Consider the following 19,610-nt stretch of genomic DNA (forward strand, 5'->3'; position numbering starts at 1 on the left):
AGGATCTCAACCTAATCTTGTCCCCCTATAGATGCCAGGATCTCAACCTAATCTTGTCCCCCTATAGATGCCAGGATCTCTACCTAATCTTGTCCCCCTACAGATGCCAGGATCTAAACCCATTTTACCACATGGCTTTTACCCAGGTTTCCAGTGACATACATGTAGCCATCTGCCCTTAGAGGTTCCTTTGATTACAATGCTGAAACTTGAACAGGGTCTTCCATAATTATACATTAATTACATTGGGCAAGTCACTGTGTAGGTGATAAACAAATTATAATTTAAAACCAATGTAGGAATGTTTCCCAAATGAAACACTACAAATACTGAAATGAACATGTCCACCTTTAACTGCACCAAATGAAGGAAAAAGGTCAACATAAGGAAAGCTAAGTGTTGTTGCTATGATTCTACTATGCTTCGTTTGACGTCCCATATACTCTATATAGAATTACCACATTTACAACATAGTAATATTAAAAACAAGTTAAGCCATTTTTGTTCCAACGCTTCAGATATACCTATTCTGTCCCAACATTTCAAAATGGACACAGCCCTACAAAATAGAATCTTCTGTACATAAGTCTGACAGGACATGAAACAAAGCAGGACAACATTAAATCATAGTCCGTCCCATTTACAAAAATCTGAATATGACCAAAGCAGGTGGTGTCCCATTAACCCTACAACCCCCATCCTGAGCTCTCTGCTCACACCAGCAGTCTCTCAATGCCCATCTGGGTAGACTGGATCTGGGGCTTGAGCTGCGAGCCCTCCTTGATGGTGACTGAAGTGGCAATGACTGGGCGTGAGACCCCACAGGGCCTGCTTGGAGCGCACAAACACATAGGGCACGTTCTTGTCCTCGCAGAGCAGTGGCAGGTGGAGGATGATCTCCAGGGGCTCTGCGTCTGCAGCCATCACAATGAACTCAGCAATACCGCGGTTAAGTGTTTTAGTGGCTGGGGGAGAGAGGGCAAGCAGAGGTTAGAGAGTGACAATTCTGAAGCTGTTAGGTGGTACTATTTCAGAGGCATGTCGATTGCATTACTGGTCTGGATGAATTGCTGTTCTTCCCCCGAACACATTAACTTGCTACTGTCTAGCTCCTAACCTCACATGCACAGTGAAATGCCTTTCTTACAAACTCAAACCCCCAGAATGCAATAATCAATGTATTACTAGAAACAAAATATAAAAGAACAAGAAATATACAGGAAATATTTAAAAGGTCAGTTCCAATACCATATTTGTGTGTGTGTGTGTGTGTGTAAGGTGACAGGATATATATATATACAGTGGGGAGAACAAGTATTTGATACACTGCTGATTTTGCAGGTTTTCCTACTTACCTCTACATGCTTTGTATGTCATTTTTATCATAGGTACACTTCAACTGTGAGAGACGGAATCTAAAACAAACATCCAGAAAATCACATTGTATGATTTGTAATTAATTTGCATTTTATTGCATGACATAAGTATTTGATCACCTACCAACCAGTAAGATTTCAGCTCTCACAGACCTGTTAGTTTTTCTTTAAGAAGCCCTCCTGTTCTCTACTCATTACCTGTATTAACTGCACCTGTTTGAACTCGTTACCTGTATAAAAGACACCTGTCTACACACTCAAACAGACTCCAACCTCTCCACATTGGCCAAGACCAGAGGGCTGTGTAATGACATCGGGGATAAAATTGTAGACCTGCTCAAGGCTTGGATGGGCTACAGGACAATAAGCAAGCAGCTTGGTGAGAAGGCAACAACTGTTGGCACAATTTATTAGAAAATGGAAGAAGTTCAAGATGACGGTCAATCACCCTCCGTCTGGGGCTCCATGCAAGATCTCACCTCATTGGGCATCAATGATCATGAGGAAGGTGAGGGATCAGCCCAAAACTACACAGCAGGACCTGGTCAATGACCTGAAGAGAGCTGGGACCACAGTCTCAAAGAAAACCATTAGTAACACACTACGCCGTCATGGATTAAAATCCTGCGGCGCACGCAAGGTCCCCCTGCTCAAGCCAGCGCATGTCCAGGCCTGTCGGAAGTTTGCCAATGACCATCTGGATGATCCAGAGAAGGTCGTGTGGTCTGATGAGACAAAAATAGGGCTTTTTGGTATGAACTACACTTGCTGTGTTTGGAGGAAGAAGGATGAGTACAACCCCAAGAACACCATCCTTAATCACTCTGCTTCCCTTCACATCTGGACCAGTGGAGGCTGCTGAAGGGAGGACGGCTCATAATAATGGTTGGAACGGAGCGAATGGAATGGCATCAAACACGTGGAAATAATGTGTTTGAAGTATTTGATAAATTCCACTTATTCTGCTCCAGCCATTACCATGAGCCTGTCCTCCCCAATTAAGGTGGCACTAATCTCATGTGCTGTGGACATATATATTGGGACCCAAGTGATGACTCCCCTCAACCTAGAGTAATCATCAGGGACATGGCTTTTAATCTTCTTCCCATTAAGCTTTTCCATTTCCAGAATCTTCCCTTGCTGAGCCTGGATACCACAAAATATTAGCAATGTACCATTTCCAATTAACCAGGCTGACTTAAATTCACCTCTCTCTTTCTCCACGGCATTAGTTATGTGCCAATTGTCTATGGTGGAAGCTACTGGCGACCCGGGAGGAGGGACTTTAATCACGCTGTAGAAATAGTAGTCTATCGAGATATGAAATTCTCAGCTGTTGTAATGAATTTGGGGATAGTGCACATTCTGAACATTCGTTTTTTAAAAGTCAGTAAGGATCCCCATACCTCAAATTTCAACAGCTAATGGCTGCAAGACTTAAAGATTTGCATTATTAAATACCACCTAGGCTTTTAGAATAGAATACCAGACTTGTATAGCGCAGATGGGTTCAAATCCGTTTGCAGTCAATCTCACTTGTGTGAGTAACCTTGCATGAGACCTGAAGACTTGTTCGGCAAGCTAATGCATAGGCTTTAGCTCAGTGGGCTAAGACAGTCTTGTGGTGGGTTTGATGACAAACCCAGTTGATCACACCAGACCTGCCCTCTCTCTTCAGCTGAGCTGTTTCTCCTTCAGTCACAACAACTGTTTTGTTTTATTGTAGTGTATTTAACACATACCCTTATGGCAAAAGTTACAATATGAAAATGCATTACAGTGGACTCAGCCTGTCCATACAATTTCTGAATCTGATCAATGGGATCTGCAGTTGCTACATCCATTTTGCACTTATAAATTAATGGTATATACCCATTGATACAACTATCGTACACAATGTCATTAGTCATACCTCATCAGAACCCAAAATATTAGCTTGTATTATTCCATTGGTTGTAAACGAGGTTAATGTAAACAAACACTGTATCAGTGAAGGCTGGTGGAAGGAGCTATAGGATGATGGACTCATTGTAATGGCTGGAATGGAATACTGGAACGGTATCAAACACATGGAAACCACATGTTTTACGCCGTTCCATTAACTCCATTCCATCCATTACAATGAGCCCGCTCCTCCCACCAGCCTCCTCTGCATTGTATAGCCTCAAACCATGGTTACAACTTTAACTTGGATATCATGGATGGTCAGTCCTTGCATCCATAGCTCTGTAAATGCATTTAAGTGGTAACATTTCTCCAGGCTCATCCCTCAGATTTTTACCCAAACAGTATTGTTTCAACTACCGATTGGCCCTTTAAAGTTAAATAGCTTGACGAATCTTTTTACCATTTTTGGATTGGCTGTGAAGAGCGGTGCATTCTGGGTAGGACGTCAGCGCGTCCATATCTGTATTTTACTGCTGCTGAAGGAGAGAAACCCGAGTCATGAAAGGGATCCGAACTCTAAATAAATTATCCGTGAGTCTCGTTACTCTATCCTATTACACGTGTGTTTTATAACTATGTATCATGAGGTTTCGTGCATTCTTTCCGTTGGGGAGTCAATTAGAACCCACCCCGCGGACTCACCGGCTAAGTTGCCAAGGTTGGCTAGTGGAAACGGATGGTTAATTAGCCTGTCGGTTACCGTAGCTAAAGTTAGCTAGGCGCGCTTACTTCTATAATTTTGACCGATAATGTATCCAATCGGTTTCATGAACCTATAATAGCCATTTTTACTTACAAATGGGGCTATGTACTACATTTTACAATGGCATGTTCTCTACTGGCGAATCGCTGGCAGGCTGTATTGCTAGCTAGCTGTCACGTAGCCCATGGTTCCATCCAGCTCAACCCACTGAAGGTCATTTCGGTTCTGCTGGTTTTCAGATCAATCCCACACTGACAATCCAAACCAGGTGACATGCCATGGAACAGTCAATGTCTCAATTCACCGATCAAGTAATCTCATTGCAATGTTGATTGGTAGTGATGGGATTAAGTATCTGGCATTTTTAGCTACGAAGGTCTGACAATAAGCCACCGGCTTTCTCCCGTATTATCTAGTATACTGTTGATTTCTAGGAAGCTTGACAAGTTACTGTTTTGATATTGCCCTGTTTTTGAACAATGTAGTATAGTATATCTGGAGTGCTGCAGAATTCCCAGTGCTACTTGCTAATGCTTGACATCCAAAGCATCAGCATTGAGATGTTTTAATGTGGCCGAACTACTCAGACAGAATTCGCAGTGGCAGCCAAGTGTTTGGTGTCTAGCTCAGCTGTCTGCAGATAGGCTTAGCTGACAAACTCGGCAAAAAAAGAAACGTCCTCTCACTTTCAACTGTTTATTTTCGGCAAACTTAACATATGTTAATACAAATTTACACAACAAGATTCAACAACAGACAAACTGAACAAGTTCCAGACACCAGCGATGGTAGGTTTGTGCCTATAAGTAATGTGGTCGCCAGTGATGTCTGGTGAGGACCTGCCTTACAACAGGCTTACAAGCCCTCAATCCAGCCTCTCTCAACCTATTGCGGACAGTCTGAGCACTGATGGAGGTATTGTGCGTTCCTGGTGTAAATCGGGCAGTTGTTGTTGCCATCCTGTACATGTCCCGCAGGTGTGATGTTTGGATGTACCGATCCTGTGCAGGTGTTGTTACACGTGGTCTGCCACTGCGAGCTGTCCATCCTGTCTCTCTGTAGCACTGTCTTAGCCGTCTCACAGTACGGACATGGCTATTTATTGCCCTGGCCACATCTGCAGTCCTCATGCCTCCTTGCAGCATGCCTAGGCACGTTCACACAGATGAGCAGGGACCCTGGACATCTTTCGTGTCTTAACTGTTCCACAGGCGCATGTTAACTAATTGTTTATGGTTCATTGAACAAGCATGGGAAACCGTGTTTAAACCCTTTACAATGAAGATCTGTGAAGAGTTATTTGGATTTTTACTAATTGTCTTTGAAAGACAGGGTCCTGAAAAAGGGACGTTTCCTTTTTTGCTGAGTTTATTAGCTTCTCAGATATCAGGTTCCAGATTAGTTTAGGTCAGAGGTCTCCAACAGGTTGATTAGCTCGCAGCCCACCTACGAGAAGCTCTCCAAACAATTCTGAAAGTACATACAATTTATCAAATATCAGACACAGCAAGCTCCCAGTTACTATCTAATCAACGCAACATTGACATTATCCAACTCCTGGTTAGCCACTATTGTCTTAAAAAGCCAAACCTAACACTATCTGTCTATTAATTTCCAGCAATAATGCATTTGTCTGTGTGGTGCGTGCGTTTATCCATCACACTATGTGTTGCCAGTTGATATGATAACCATTTTGTGGGTTGACAGAGTTTCCCCAAAACATTTAATTGAGGTTAACTGCAAACTTGGTGCTTCTTCTTTGGTATAATGGCGTTCGCATCAATTATATGTGCATTCTGCCACCTACACTACAAGTTGATAATAAGGCTCTAAAAAGGAGAAAAAAAATGGGGTAAAAAATAAATTAAAAAAAATTCCATTCAAACTATCTAATGGAATGTTAATTAAACTAAAGCTTTTCTGTTTGAAGCTGGTCCCTACACAGGCTCAGAAGGATCCTGTGATGGTGGGACATATCCCGGTGACAGTCATCCTTGCAGTGCTTCTGTCATTAAGTCTTGGAGGCCCAAAAACTTATCGTCTGCAGATATAATGATGTCCAGCTTCTTGGGCACTTGTGCAGTACAATTAATAACTGTGGCTATAAATGCTACAAAATACACCTTTTTCACAATAAGTGTATTCAACGTTTGCAACTGGTTGTGGCATATCCACCTCCATATCTTCTTCAGAACTGTGGCCTCTTGCCCCTTCAAAGCTCTTCACAGACTACATCCCTGATCTTTGACACCTCAACCTCTTTCACCCTAACAGGGCACTCAGGGAATTCGGAAATACGATCCCCACCACAGTTACATTTTACATGAAGACTCTTCAATAAGATTTATTCCTTCTGCAAAGACTTGACACAAGGCCAACCTTTTTACACTTCTTGCATTGCATCTGGTTTTGGACGAATGCTGTTACGGCGTATCTTAGGGTGGTATATACTAATTAAACAATAATACATAAACTGTTAATTTTCCCCATTCTCCATGTGTCAAGCGCCGTGTATTAACAACTCCTGGAATTTTTGGCCTAAGATAATGATTATCAATGTCCAATAGGACGACAGAAATAACATTTTACCGGTACCCTGCTCCGAAAATCAAAGCTGTTCACTTCATGCGTCGATATTTTCGCGAGCCACAATGCACACTCCTTTTGCTCTTTAGATACACACAATATCAACACCATACCACTTCTGGTTACTTTGACTGCATCCACTTTTCCCAACGCCGCCTTCACCATCCTCGTGACTTCAAAAGGGTTTCCCAAATCTTTATCCAAAAAACGTACTCCAACAAGGAATGATACATCAGACTCATTTTCCACAACAACTTAAGACCATTTTGTTCCATTCTTGTTCCATTCTTCACTGTTATCCACTAATCTTTCACGCTAACTACTCGATGCGCTTTAATCGACACTTCTGCTTCCGCCATCTCACGGTCCTAGCATATTCCTCACTCACTAGATACGCAATTAAATGGCCAAATGCGCAATTTAAGGGGAATTACACAAAAAATAAATGTATTTTTACATACATAAAAAAAATGTTTTCTCATGTGATTTAACCGTTGACATGGACTCAGAACATCCAATTTCGTTGTTTTTCTATGAACAATTATACTTTTGAAAGTGAAAAACTTAAACATCTAAAACCAGGAAAAATAAAACAGAAAACATAAGTGTACAAGAGTAAGTAGTTCAATAAGAACCCGGAGAAGAGAAGAAAAATGGGCCTATTTGAAAGCTAGAGAAAAATTAGTAGCTTGCTACACTTTTTTAAGTAGCTCTCATGCCAGAAAAGGTTGAAGACACCTGTTTTGGTCATTTCTGTGGAAATAACATGAAATGCTTTAATGTGGAAAATGATCTGTAAGACTGCATACTGCAAAAAAAATGAGTAGCTTCTATTTCTCTCTTTCATATTGTTGTCGGGTTGTCTGTACAACCATAATCTCTTCTGACATTAGATGTTTGACTGGGGGTTGGATCGTGTCAGGTCTTTAGGATTTAGCCTTACTACCAATTGAGTTTCCCTACACCTCACCCTTATCTTAACCAAGGTGCTACAGCCAATGTATGATGTGTCTTCTTGGAAGGACAAATAAGAAGGCGGCTTAACATACTACATATTTCAGGTTGGCCTGGCACCCAGTGAGTCTACCCTCAGAGTGGACTAAATATCATCAAGCAAACCCACTGCTCTAGTCTAGACCAGGCTCAGAATTCATCTCCCATCTTTAGGTCTAGAGGAAGCTGCTCGTATCACAAAACATCCTCCTAAACAAAACCTGTTATTATGGTCATTAGAAGTCATTTGACTGGGGTCATTTGAGGACAGAAGGAAATCTAGATCCCTCCACATGAACTGAATAGTGTATCATATTGTAATTCCCTAGCTGAGGAAGTGCTGGTGAGTGTTTGTTGACATGATTTTTATAATTTCCCTCCCCAGATACGATGCTATGCAGCCAGGAGGAGTGATGTCCTCACTGAGCCCTTGGCTGGCCTGAAGGCTGGGGTGGCCCTGCCCCCCCAGAGTGTACAGGTATGTCATAGAGGCCAAGACGTTTTCACATGGGATCACAGGAAGAACTCTGGGCCCTAGTTGTAGCCCAAACTGGGGTGTGGAGTTTTTCTTGATGGGTCCTTGCATGGCGTGTCAGGGATGAGGATGTGCTCTACTCTATGGCTAAGCATTGTGATTATGTTCATGTGTAGACTTGTTTTAGGTACTACCATGCACACACTTTTACATACTGTGTAGACATATTTTTCCCTCCATATTGGAAAATTAACTTTTGGTTGTGTAGTTGATCACAAGAACTTTACCTCAGTTGAACAGAATGCAATGTTTACTCTTACTCACTCTGCAGTTTCCAAAACAAAAATGCTGCCAGTCTCATGTGTGTTCCAGCTGTGACATCATGACTCTCCCTCCCTGTATTCTCTACTAGGTGTCCAAGCTGCCCAACGGTCTAGTGATTGCGTCGTTGGAGAACTACTCTCCCGTGTCCAGTGTGGGTGTGTTTGTTAAAGCAGGCACTCGTTATGAGACTGTGGAGAACCAGGGAGTCAGTCATGTCCTGCGGTTGGCAGCCAACCTGGTAAGTCCCAGTGGTTTTATGAATGGATTGATCTCTTTGACTTGTGAATGACTTCAACAATAAGGGCAATTTCCATCACAACTACACTGTTTTTTGGTAAGTCCTTAAGTTAATGAATGAACACTGTCACTGTTGTTGTTTTCAGACTACTAAGGGAGCGTCTGCGTTCAGGATCTGTCGTGGTGTGGAGGCAGTGGGGGGTAGTCTGAGGTCAGTGAGTATGGAGAGTACAGCACTATGTCCCCTCCCTCCCTGTCCCCTAACCCCATTTTTGTCCTCACGCAGAGTATATGTTATACTGTTTCCTATCTCCACATACACTCTGTATGTTACGATATACCCTCTGTTACCCTGTATGGCTCAGTTGGTAGAGCATGGTGCTTGTACCGCCAGGGTTGTGGGTTCGATTCTCGGGGCCAACCATAAGTAAAATGTATATACGCATGACTGTAAGTCGCTTTGGATAAAAGCGTCTGCTAAATGGAATATTATTATTTTATTATACACTTGTGTTGTGTACCCCTCCCCTCCTTGTCCCTTATTTCTTCTGTGTCCCCGCCTGACTTGCCGTAAATAAACGTAAATGTAGGAGGCAGTGAAACGTTAACACCAACTTCAACACCCATACCTTACACAAGCTATAGCTTCACTACATTATAGATGCACACACATACAGTTGCCCTCGAGTCAACAGGGGGCTCACGTTTTAGGATAGAGCAGAATGAACAAGATGAGAGATGCACAGAGTCACATGCAGGTTGACATTTATTGGGATGAATCTTGTCCTGGGGGCAAAGCTAAGTGTTCCGCTAGATGGGCCAGCTGCAAAGTTAAAATTGGCTATATCGTAAACAAAGTTATGAAAACAAAAATGTGTTGTTTTTTCCCCGTCTCAATTTAAGGTTAGCAGTATGGTTAAGTTTAGGTTTGAAATCAGATTTTATGACTTTGTGGCTGTGCCAGCTAGGGACCACCCTCCAGTACATTAATCATCCCAGTAAATGCCAATCTGTACACACAGCACAAGAATGTTTCTATTTTCACCTCATTCCAAAGCAATGTGCATCATAGCTAGTCTAGTCTGGAGGATGTAGCTAACATGTCTGTTTTCTGTATGTCCGCAGCGTAACGTCATCGAGGAGACCATGGTTTACTCTGTGGAGTGTTTGAGAGACCACTTGTAAGTACCCTTACTACCGCAGCCAGACTCCCTCAAAGTGTGTGGGTTTACTTTGGTGTTGAATTGATGGATGAGGAAACTTGAATTACGGACACGTTGTATGCGAGGACAGGGTTGATTCATGGTGTAATTAGCTCCTGTGTTTCTTATATATTTATCATAGAGGCTTCCCATAGGGCAACTTGAGATCATCTTGATTCATCATCTACTGTGGCAAGAAACAGTATGTGAACCCTTTGGAATTACCTGGATTTCTGCATAAATTGGTCATCAAATTTGATCTGATTTTCACGTAGTGTGCTTAAACTAATAACACACAAATTATTGTATTTTTCTTGTCTATATTGAATATATAAATTAAACATTCAGTGTAGGGTGGAAAAAGTATGTGAACCCCTAGGTTAATGACTTCTCCAAAAGCTAATAGGAGTCAGGAGTCTGCTAACCTGGAGTCCAATCAATGAGACAAGATTGGAGATGTTGGTTAAGGCTACCTTGCCCTATAAAAACCACTTACAAAATTTGAGTTTGCTATTCACAAGAAGCATCGCCTGATGTGAACCATGCCTCGAACAAAAGAGATCTCAGAAAAATGGTTGACTTACATAAAGCTGGAAAGGGTTACAAAATTAGCTCTAAAAGCCTTGATGTTCATCAGTCCACGGTAAGACAAATTGTCTATAAAAGTTCAGCACTGTTGTTACTCTCCCTCGAAGTGACCGTCCTGCGAAGATGACTGCAAAGAGCACAGTGCAGAATGCTCAATGAGGTTAATTAAGAAGAATCCTAGAGTGTCAGCTAAAGACTTACAGAAGCTCTGACGAGTCTACGATACATAAAACACTAAACAAGAATGGTGTTCATAGGAGGACACCACGGAAGAAGCCACTGCTGTCCAAAAAACACTGCTGCACATCTGAAGTTTGCAAAAGTGCACCTGGATGTTCCACAGCGCTACTGGCAAAATATTCTGTGGACAGATGAAACTACAGTTGAGTTGTTTGGAAGGAACACACAACACTTTGGAGAAAAAAGTCACAGCACACCAACACCAAAACCTCATCCCAACTGTAAAGTATGGTGGAGGGAGCATCATGGTTTGAGGCTGCTTTGCTGCCTCAGGGCCTGGACTGCTTGCTAAAATCGACGGAAAAATGAATTCCCAAGTTTATCAAGACATTTTGCAGGATATTAGGCTATCTGTCAGCCAATTGAAGCTCAACAGAAGTTGGGTGACGCAACAGGACAACGACCCAAAACACAGAAGTAAATCAACAATAGAATGGCCACATCCTGACTGATGGCAGCCCATACTTGCATAATCAATGCTTGGACTTTGTCAGAATTTGTGGGTTTTTGTTTGTCCACCCGCCTCTTGAGGGATTAAGGTCTGGGGAGTTTCCTGGCCATGGACCCAAAATATCAATGTTTTGTTCCCCGAGCCACTTAGTTATCACTTTTGCCTTGCTCCATCATGCTGGAAAAGGCATTGTTCGTCACCAAACTGTTCCTGGATGGTTGGGAGAAGTTGCCCTGGGGGGATGTGTTGGTACCGTTCTTTATTCATGGCTGTGTTCTTAGGCAAAATTGTGAGTGAGTGAGCCCACTTCCTTGGCTGAAAAGCAACCCCACACATGAATGGTCTCAGGATGCTTTACTGTTGGCATGCCACAGGACTGATGGTAGCGCTCGCCTTGTCTTCTCCGGACAAGCTTTTTTCTGGATGCCCCAAACAATCGGAAAGGGGATTCGTCAGAGAAAATGACTACCCCAGTCCTCAGCAGTCCAATCCCTGTACCTTTTGCAGAATATCAGTCTGTCCCTGATGTTTTTCCTGGAGTTAAGTGGCTTCTTTGCTGCCCTTGACACCAGGCCACCCTCCAAAAGCCTTTGCCTCATTGTGCGTGCAGATGCACTCACACCTGCCTGCTGCCATTCCTGAGCAAGCTCTGTACTGGTGGTGCCCTGATCCCACAGCTGAATCAACTTTAGGAGACGGTCCTGGCGCTTGCTGGACTTTCTTGGGCGCCCTGAAGCCGCCTTCACAACAATTGAACCACTCTCCTTGAAGTTGTTGATGATCCGATAAATAGTTGATTTAGGTGCAATCTTACTAGCTGCAATATCCTTGCCGTGAAGCCCTTTTTGTGCAAAGCTATGATGACGGCACGTGTTTCCTTGGAGGTAACCATGGTTGACAGAGGAAGAACAATGATTCCAAGCACCACCCTCCTTTTGAAGCTTTCAGTCTGTTATTCAAACTCAATCAGCATGACAGAGTGATCTCCAGCCTTGTCCTCGTCAACACTCACACCTGTGTTAACGAGAGAATCACTGACATGTCAGCTGGTCCTTTTGTGGCAGGGCTGAAATGCAGTGGAAATTGTTTTTGGGGTATTCAGTTCATTTGCATGGCAAAGAGGGACTTTGCAATTAATTGCAATTCATCTGATCACTCTTAACATTCTGGAGTTCATGCAAATTGCCATCATACAAACTGAGGCAGCAGACTTTGTTAAAATTAATATTTGTGTCATTCTCAACTTTTGGCCACGACTGTACAGAAAATGTTTGTTTGAGATTATTGCTGCTAAAGAAGGGTCAACCAGTTATTAAATCCAAGGGTTCACATACTTTTCCCACCGTGCACTGTGAATGTTTACACAGTGTGTTCAATAAAGACATGAACACTTCTAATTGTTTGTGTGTTATTAGTTTAAGCAGACTGTGTTTGTCTATTGTTGTGACTTAGATGAAGATCAGATCAAATTTGATGACCAATTTATGCAGAAATCCAGGTATTTCCAGAGGGTTCACATACTTTTTCTTGCCAATGTATGTTGAGAGTTATGACTGTTGCATTGTCCGTGTGTGTCCATATGTTTGTCTGCCCATCCAACGTCCATCCTTCTCCTCAGAGACACAGTGATTGAGTACCTGATCAACGTGACTATGACCCCAGAGTTCCGGCCATGGGAGGTGGACGACCTGACCTCCAGGGTCAAGGTAGACCGGGCCCTGGCCCACCAGTGTTCACAGATAGGTCAGCAACACTTCCCCTCTATTCACTTTACTTGTTCAGCACGATTGCTCCTTGTTGAATTAATATGTTTTAGGGTAGCCTAGTGGATAGAGCGTTGGACTAGTAACCGAAAGGTTGCAAGTTTGAATCCCGAGCTGACAAGGTACAAATCTGTCGTTCTGCCCCTGAACAGGCAGTTAACCCACTGTTCCTAGGCCGTCATTGAAAATACGAATTTGTTCTTAACTAACTTGCCTAGTAAAATAAAGGTAAAATAAATAAAATAAAATTATACCAGTAGCATTTTGTTTTAGTATATATTTGTATGCTGCCAATTTTTTTTTTTTTTTTTTCTAGCATCCTGTTATTAGTTCTCCTTGCCAACACACTGACTGAAATCTTTTGTTATGTGGTTTATTTCTCTGAAGGTGTCATTGAGAAGTTGCATGAAGCTGCTTACAAAAACGCTCTATCCAACTCCCTGTACTGTCCTGACTACATGGTTGGCAAAGTCAGTGGTGAACAGGTAAGACTGTTAATAGCTGTGTTTTTCACTATAGTGCTACCTTGTGTTTGTCACAGCTTAGCTCTCTCTTAAACTCTCTCCTACATCCTTATTCCCCTCAGCTGCAGTCCTTTGTCCAGAACAATTTCACCAGTGCCAGAATGGCTCTTGTAGGACTAGGTGAGTGTGTCTGGCTGTTAGTCTTTTTGATCCAATGGCACCCTGGGTTCTCCTTAACATGTTGCAGCTCCTTCAGCATGTCTCCGGGGCTGTTCTGATTCCTTGCCCTACCTTTTCCCTGAAGTGTGCAGCCCCTCATGGATTGAAAAGGAATATGGTGGAAACTCACTCTAACCAATGTATTACTTTTAAATCCTTGAGGGGATATTGAGCAAGTGCACACTTCAGGAAGAAGGGTAGGGAATCGGAACAACCCTATTGATTTGGTCACAATAAGGGTCATATCCTTTGAATTAGGCTGACGTAAACACACTCTCCTTCTGTGTGTGTACGTACTGTGTACACATCACATTTCCTTTGGCCTCTGTCCAAACCCTAGAGTTAAAGGCTGTCTAAAGATATGTGGAGTAGAGGTCAGCTGTTCTGCTCCAGTATGACGCACTTTGTGTGACATGACTGCTCTCTGGTATGTACAAGTGATAGGAAATAAATTGCTAGTTACATATTGAGATATTATTTTTGACGATATCGTATAGTTTTGATAATATTGCAATATTAATTTTGCGCTTGTTGGCGGTACCTGCCCCAAAACTTGTTCTCCCATCTTCTTTTTAAATAGGGAGCCAATTTGTTTTCAGCACTTACATTACCTGTCGAACATCTCATTCCAGAATCATGGTTAATAATATGGAGTTGGTCCCCCCTTTGCTGCTATAACAGCCTCCACTCTTCTGGGAAGGCTTTCCACTAGATGTTGAAACATTGCTGCGGGGACTTGCTTCCATTTAGCCACAAGAGCATTAGTGAGATCGGACACTGATGTTGGGCGATTAGGCCTGGCTTGCAGTTGGCGTTCCAAGTCACCCCAAATGTGTTTGATGGGGTTGAGGTCAGGGCTCTGTGTAGGCCATTCAAGTTCTTCCACACCGATCTCAACAAACTATTTCTTTATGGATCTCGCTTTGTGCACTGTTACCACGAAAGTTGGATGCACAGAATCGTTTGGAATGTCATTGTATGCTGTAGCGTTAAGATTTCCCTTCACTGGAACTAAGGGGCCCGAACCATGAAAAACATTCTACTGCCAATGTTTGTCTATGGCGATTGCATGACTGTGTGCTCAATTTTTACACCTTTTACACAGTAGCTGAATCCACTAAGTTGAAGGGGTGTCCACATACTTTTAGCCATGTAGTATATTTCCCTTACTGATCAAAAGTAATTCTCATGGCTCTCTCTTATCCCTCGGCAGCAGACATATTGTGAGCAAAATATATATTGAATCGAAATAAAATCACAGTATCGAATCGCAATACATATAGAACGACATTACATATCGCTTCAGCACGTAAGTATGGTGATAATATCGTGGGGTCCCTGGCAATTCCCGGCCCTAGTATGTACCCCTGTGTAAAACACTGAACAGGGCATGTGATGATGACTGTGTGTGTGTGTGTGTGTGTGTGTGTGTGTGTGTGTGTGTGTGTGTGTGTGTGTGTGTGTGTGTGTGTGTGTGTGTGTGTGTCTCCTGCTGGCTCTCTGGTGTGTCTTCCAGTGACATGACCCCTGTCTGTGCCGTCTCTCCCCAGGTGTGAATCACTCAGTGCTGAGGCAGGTAGGAGAGCAGTTTCTCAGTGTCCGCAGTGGGGCTGGAGTTGCTGGGGCCAAGGCTGTATACCGCGGAGGTAAGACCCATAGAGAGCCTTAGAAGCAATGCACGCCTAACTGCTGAGCTCTAGTCTGGGCCACTGATTCAGTCAACCCCAGTGTGTGAGCCAAGATGGGTTGTGTGTTTGTACCCTGATGGTGGTTAACCGTGTGTGACTGTGTGTCCCTGCAGGTGAGCTGCGGGTGCAGAACGGGGCCGGTCTGGTCCACTCGCTGATCGCCAGCGAGGGCGGTGTGACTGGATCAGCAGAGGCCAATGCCTTTAGTGTGCTGCAAAGGGTTCTGGGAGCCGGGCCACACGTAAAGAGAGGCTCCAACGTCACCAGCAAACTGAGCCAGGGCATCGCCAATGCAACCACACAGCCCTTCGATGTGAGTAACTTCCCTGTTTGTTGCTACAGTTATTCCTGTGTTGTTGGTTGTGGTCACTACAATATAAATCGATATTCAACATAGCTGAAATTCTACATAACTGGAGTTTTCATGTGTATGTGACAAATAAAATTTGATTTGATTGTCTAAATTACGCACAGAGAAAAATAAAAGGTTTAGAGGTTAGAAAGCACAATGATCTTGAACTATCTTGTGTACATAAGTTAATCTAATGCTTATTTCTCTGTCTCCTATTCAGGCCACAGCCTTCAATGCCACATACGCTGACTCTGGACTCTTTGGAGTCTACTCCATCGCCCAAGCCGACTCCGCAGGAGAGGTGAGCACACAATAATGCAGTAGTAACATAAGAACGTGTTAGAACCTGATATATGTTGATAAGTGACTTCCTAACAGTGACTGTCCCTCTATACAGGTGATAAAAGCTGCAATCGCCCAGGTGACAGGGGTTGCGAAGGGAGGCGTGTCCGAGGACGATGTCACCAGAGCAAAGTGAGTTCATTAAACAACATGGCTCATTAACTGGACATGAAACTTGGTGCTGTCTCTGTGGTTTTATTTTGATTTAACCTTTAACCAAGCCAGTCAGTTAATAACAAATTATTATTTACATTGATGGCCTAAAATAACTTCTTGCCCTGATTTGACCTTTGACCCTTTCCCCCTCTTACCTGGTAGGAAGCAGTTGAAAGCTGAGTACCTGATGTCCATGGAGAGTTCCGAGGGCCTGCTGGAGGAGATGGGGGCCCAGGCTCTATCCAGCGGAGCCTACCACTCACCAGAGACAGTTACCCAGAGCATTGACTCTGTCAGCCACGCAGACGTCGTCAACGTGAGTACACTTCAACATTCACTACTGCTAGGTCAAGAAGGTATTATAGGCCATCAATGTAAATAAGAATTTGTTATTAACTGACTGGATTGTCACCTGGGTTAAATAAAATAAAACAGTCACAGAGACAGTCACCAAGTTAAGTGTCATAAGTGTCATAAGTGTCATTAACTGTCATAAGTGTGTGTATGTATGTATGTATGTATGTATATATATACATATACACACACACACAGTTGAAGTCGGAAGTTTACATACACTTAAGTTGGAGTCATTAAAACTTGTTTTTCAACAACTCCACAAATTTCTTGTTAACAAACTATAGCTTTGGCAAGTCTGTTAGGACATCTACTTTGTGCATGACAAAGTCATGGCATGGCTTTAGAAGCTTCTGATAGGCTAATTGACATCATTTGAGTCAATTGGAAGTGTACCTGTGGATCTATTTCAAGGCCTACCTTCAAACTCAGTGCTTCTTTGCTTGACATCATGGGAAAATCAAGACATCAGCCAAGACCTCAGAAAATAAATTGTAGACCTCCACATGTCTGGTTCATCTTTGGGAGTAATTTCCGAAAGCCTGAATGTAACACGTTCATCTGTACAAACAATAGTATGTAAGTATAAACAACATGGGACCACGCAGCTGTCATACCGCTCAGGAAGGAGACGCGTTCTGTCTCCTAGAGATGAACATACTTTGGTGCAAAAAGTGCAAATCAATCCCAGAACAGCAGCAAAGGACCATGTCAAGATACTGGAGGAAACGGATACAAAAATATCAATATCCACAGTAAAACAAGTCCCATATTGACATAACCCGAAAGGGCCGCTCAGCAAGGAAGAAGCAACTGCTCCAAAACCGCCTTAAAAAAGCCAGACTACGGTTTGCATCTGCACATGGGGACAAAGATCATACTTTTTGAGAAATGTGCTCTGGTCTGATAAAACAAAAATAGAACTGTTTGGCCATAATGACCATCGTTATGTTTGGAGGAAAAAGGGGAAGGCTTACAAGCCGAAGAACACCATCCCAACCGTGAAACACGGGGGTGGCAGCATTATTGTGTGGGGGTGCTTTGCTGCAGGAGGGACTGGTGCTCTTTGCAAAATAGATGGCCTCATGAGGATGGAAAATTATGTGGATACATTGAAGCAACATCTCAAGACATCAGTCAGGAAGTTAAAGCTTTGTTGCAAATGGGTCTTCAGAATGGACAATGACCCCAAGCATACTTTTAAAGTTGTGGCAAAATGGCTTACGGACAACCAAGTCAAGGTATTGGAATGGCCATCACAAAGCCCTGACCTCAATCCTATAGAACATTTGTGTGCAGAACTGAAAAGGCGTGTGCTAGCGAGCTGGTCTACAAACCTGACTCGGTTACATCAGCTCTGTCAGGAGGAATGGGCCAAAATTCACCCAACTTATTGTGGGAAGGTTGTGGAAGGCTACCTGAAATGTTTTACCAAAGTTAAACAATTTAAAGGCAATACTACCAAATACTAATGGAGTGTATGTAAACTTCTGACCCACTGGGAATGTGATGAAAGAAATAAAAGCAAAAATAAATCATTCTCTACTATTATTCTGACATTTCATTCTTAAAATAAAGTAGTGATCCTAACTGACCTAAAACAGGGCATTTTTACTAGGATTAAATTTCAGGAATTGTGAAACTGAGTTTTAATGTATTTTGCTAAGGTGTATGTAAACTTCCGACTTCAACTAAGTGTGTAAAACATTAGGAACACCTTCCTAATATTGAGTTGCACCCCCCTTTGCCCTCAGAACAGCTTCAATTCATCGAGCATGGACTCCACTAGGTGTCGAAAGCGTTCCACAGGGATGCTGGCCCATGTTGACTCCAATGCTTCCCAGAGTTGTGTCAATTGGCTGGATGTCCTTTGGGTGGTGGACCATTCTTGATACACACGGGAAACTGAGTGTGAAACACAGCAGCGTTTCAGTTCTGGACACTTAAATTGGTGTGCCTGGCACCTACTACCATATCCTGCTCAAAGGCTCTTAAATATTTTGTCTTGCCCTTTCACCCTCTGAATGGCACGCATACACAATCCATGTCTCAAGGCTTAAAAATCCTTCTTTAACCTGTCTCCTTTCCTTCATATACACTGATTTGAAGTGGATTTAACAGGTGACATAAATAAGTGATCATTGCTTTCACCTGCTCAGTCTATCATGGAAAGAACAGGGGTTCCTAATGTTTTGTACACTGTGTATGCCTGTGAATATTTATGGTGAATATATTGCCCCCTTGGCTATGGGGGTTGCTGTCTGTATGTGCCCCTAAATCCTTCCTTTCCCTCTGTCTATCTTCCAAACTATACCTCCATCTGTCCTATAAAATAATAATGTTTGGGTAAAGTGATCGGAATACCATTCTCCAAGTAAAAAATAAAGGGGGAAAAAAAATATAAAAATTTTCAAGACTGATTTTTGTGTGCATCCTACATTTACATTTATTTATAGCAGATCAGCTGGGGACACAGAAGGGAAATAAGGGACAATGTGATAAGTGTATTATTTTGTTTTTCCAGGCTGCGAGAAAGTTTGTGGACGGCAAGAAATCGATGGCAGCTAGTGGACACCTCACCAACACACCCTTCGTGGATGAATTGTGAAAAGAAATCAACCATAAACAATGAAACAGTTATTTAACATTTTAACCTGGGCAGGTTGTGCCTGGCTGCTTACTCCAGAAAAAGGAACCTGGTTCTGATATGAAGCCCATGACTTCATCTCACAGCAAACGATAATCCTTTGTTAACAAATCATGTTAAAGTTTGTTCTGCAATAATTGTACACAGGTATCAGGAATAATTATGCTTTTTGTTGTCAATATCTCTGTATATTTGATGTAAATTCATTAAATGGTCTATCTACAGTAATGGCAGTCTGATTTGATCACCAAGATGAATGTGAGTAATGATATATCTTTGTTATTCCGCCCAGCTGCTGCAGGGGAGACGAAGAGCCTTGAAAATCTGTTGGAGCTGCTACATCAGCAAAAATGTTGCATCTAGTGTAGCAGCCAAGTATGTTAGAATGAGGGGAAATTGTGGGGGTATTGTTTATCAAAAATATAAACGCAACACGTTTCATGAGCTAAAATAAAAGATCCCAGAAATGTTCCATATGCACAAAAAGCTCATTTCTCTCAAAT

General features: G+C 42.6%; 2 pseudogenes across 1 annotated transcript; one reads left to right on the forward strand and one right to left on the reverse strand.

The window, feature by feature from the left end:
- Positions 1-427: 427 nt before the first annotated feature.
- Positions 428-3,781, reverse strand: LOC123998966 (annotated as a pseudogene).
- Positions 3,713-19,331, forward strand: LOC124000564 (annotated as a pseudogene). The gene is made up of 14 exons (XR_006832629.1): positions 3,713-3,854; positions 7,991-8,083; positions 8,493-8,642; positions 8,788-8,852; positions 9,767-9,822; positions 12,741-12,865; positions 13,273-13,370; positions 13,472-13,529; positions 15,119-15,214; positions 15,370-15,569; positions 15,829-15,909; positions 16,006-16,082; positions 16,269-16,422; positions 18,985-19,331. The product of XR_006832629.1 is annotated as a cytochrome b-c1 complex subunit 2, mitochondrial-like (transcript).
- The last annotated feature ends 279 nt before the right edge of the window (positions 19,332-19,610 follow it).

This window comes from Oncorhynchus gorbuscha, linkage group LG16, assembly GCF_021184085.1.
Source record: "Oncorhynchus gorbuscha isolate QuinsamMale2020 ecotype Even-year linkage group LG16, OgorEven_v1.0, whole genome shotgun sequence".
Classification (NCBI taxonomy): domain Eukaryota; kingdom Metazoa; phylum Chordata; class Actinopteri; order Salmoniformes; family Salmonidae; genus Oncorhynchus; species Oncorhynchus gorbuscha.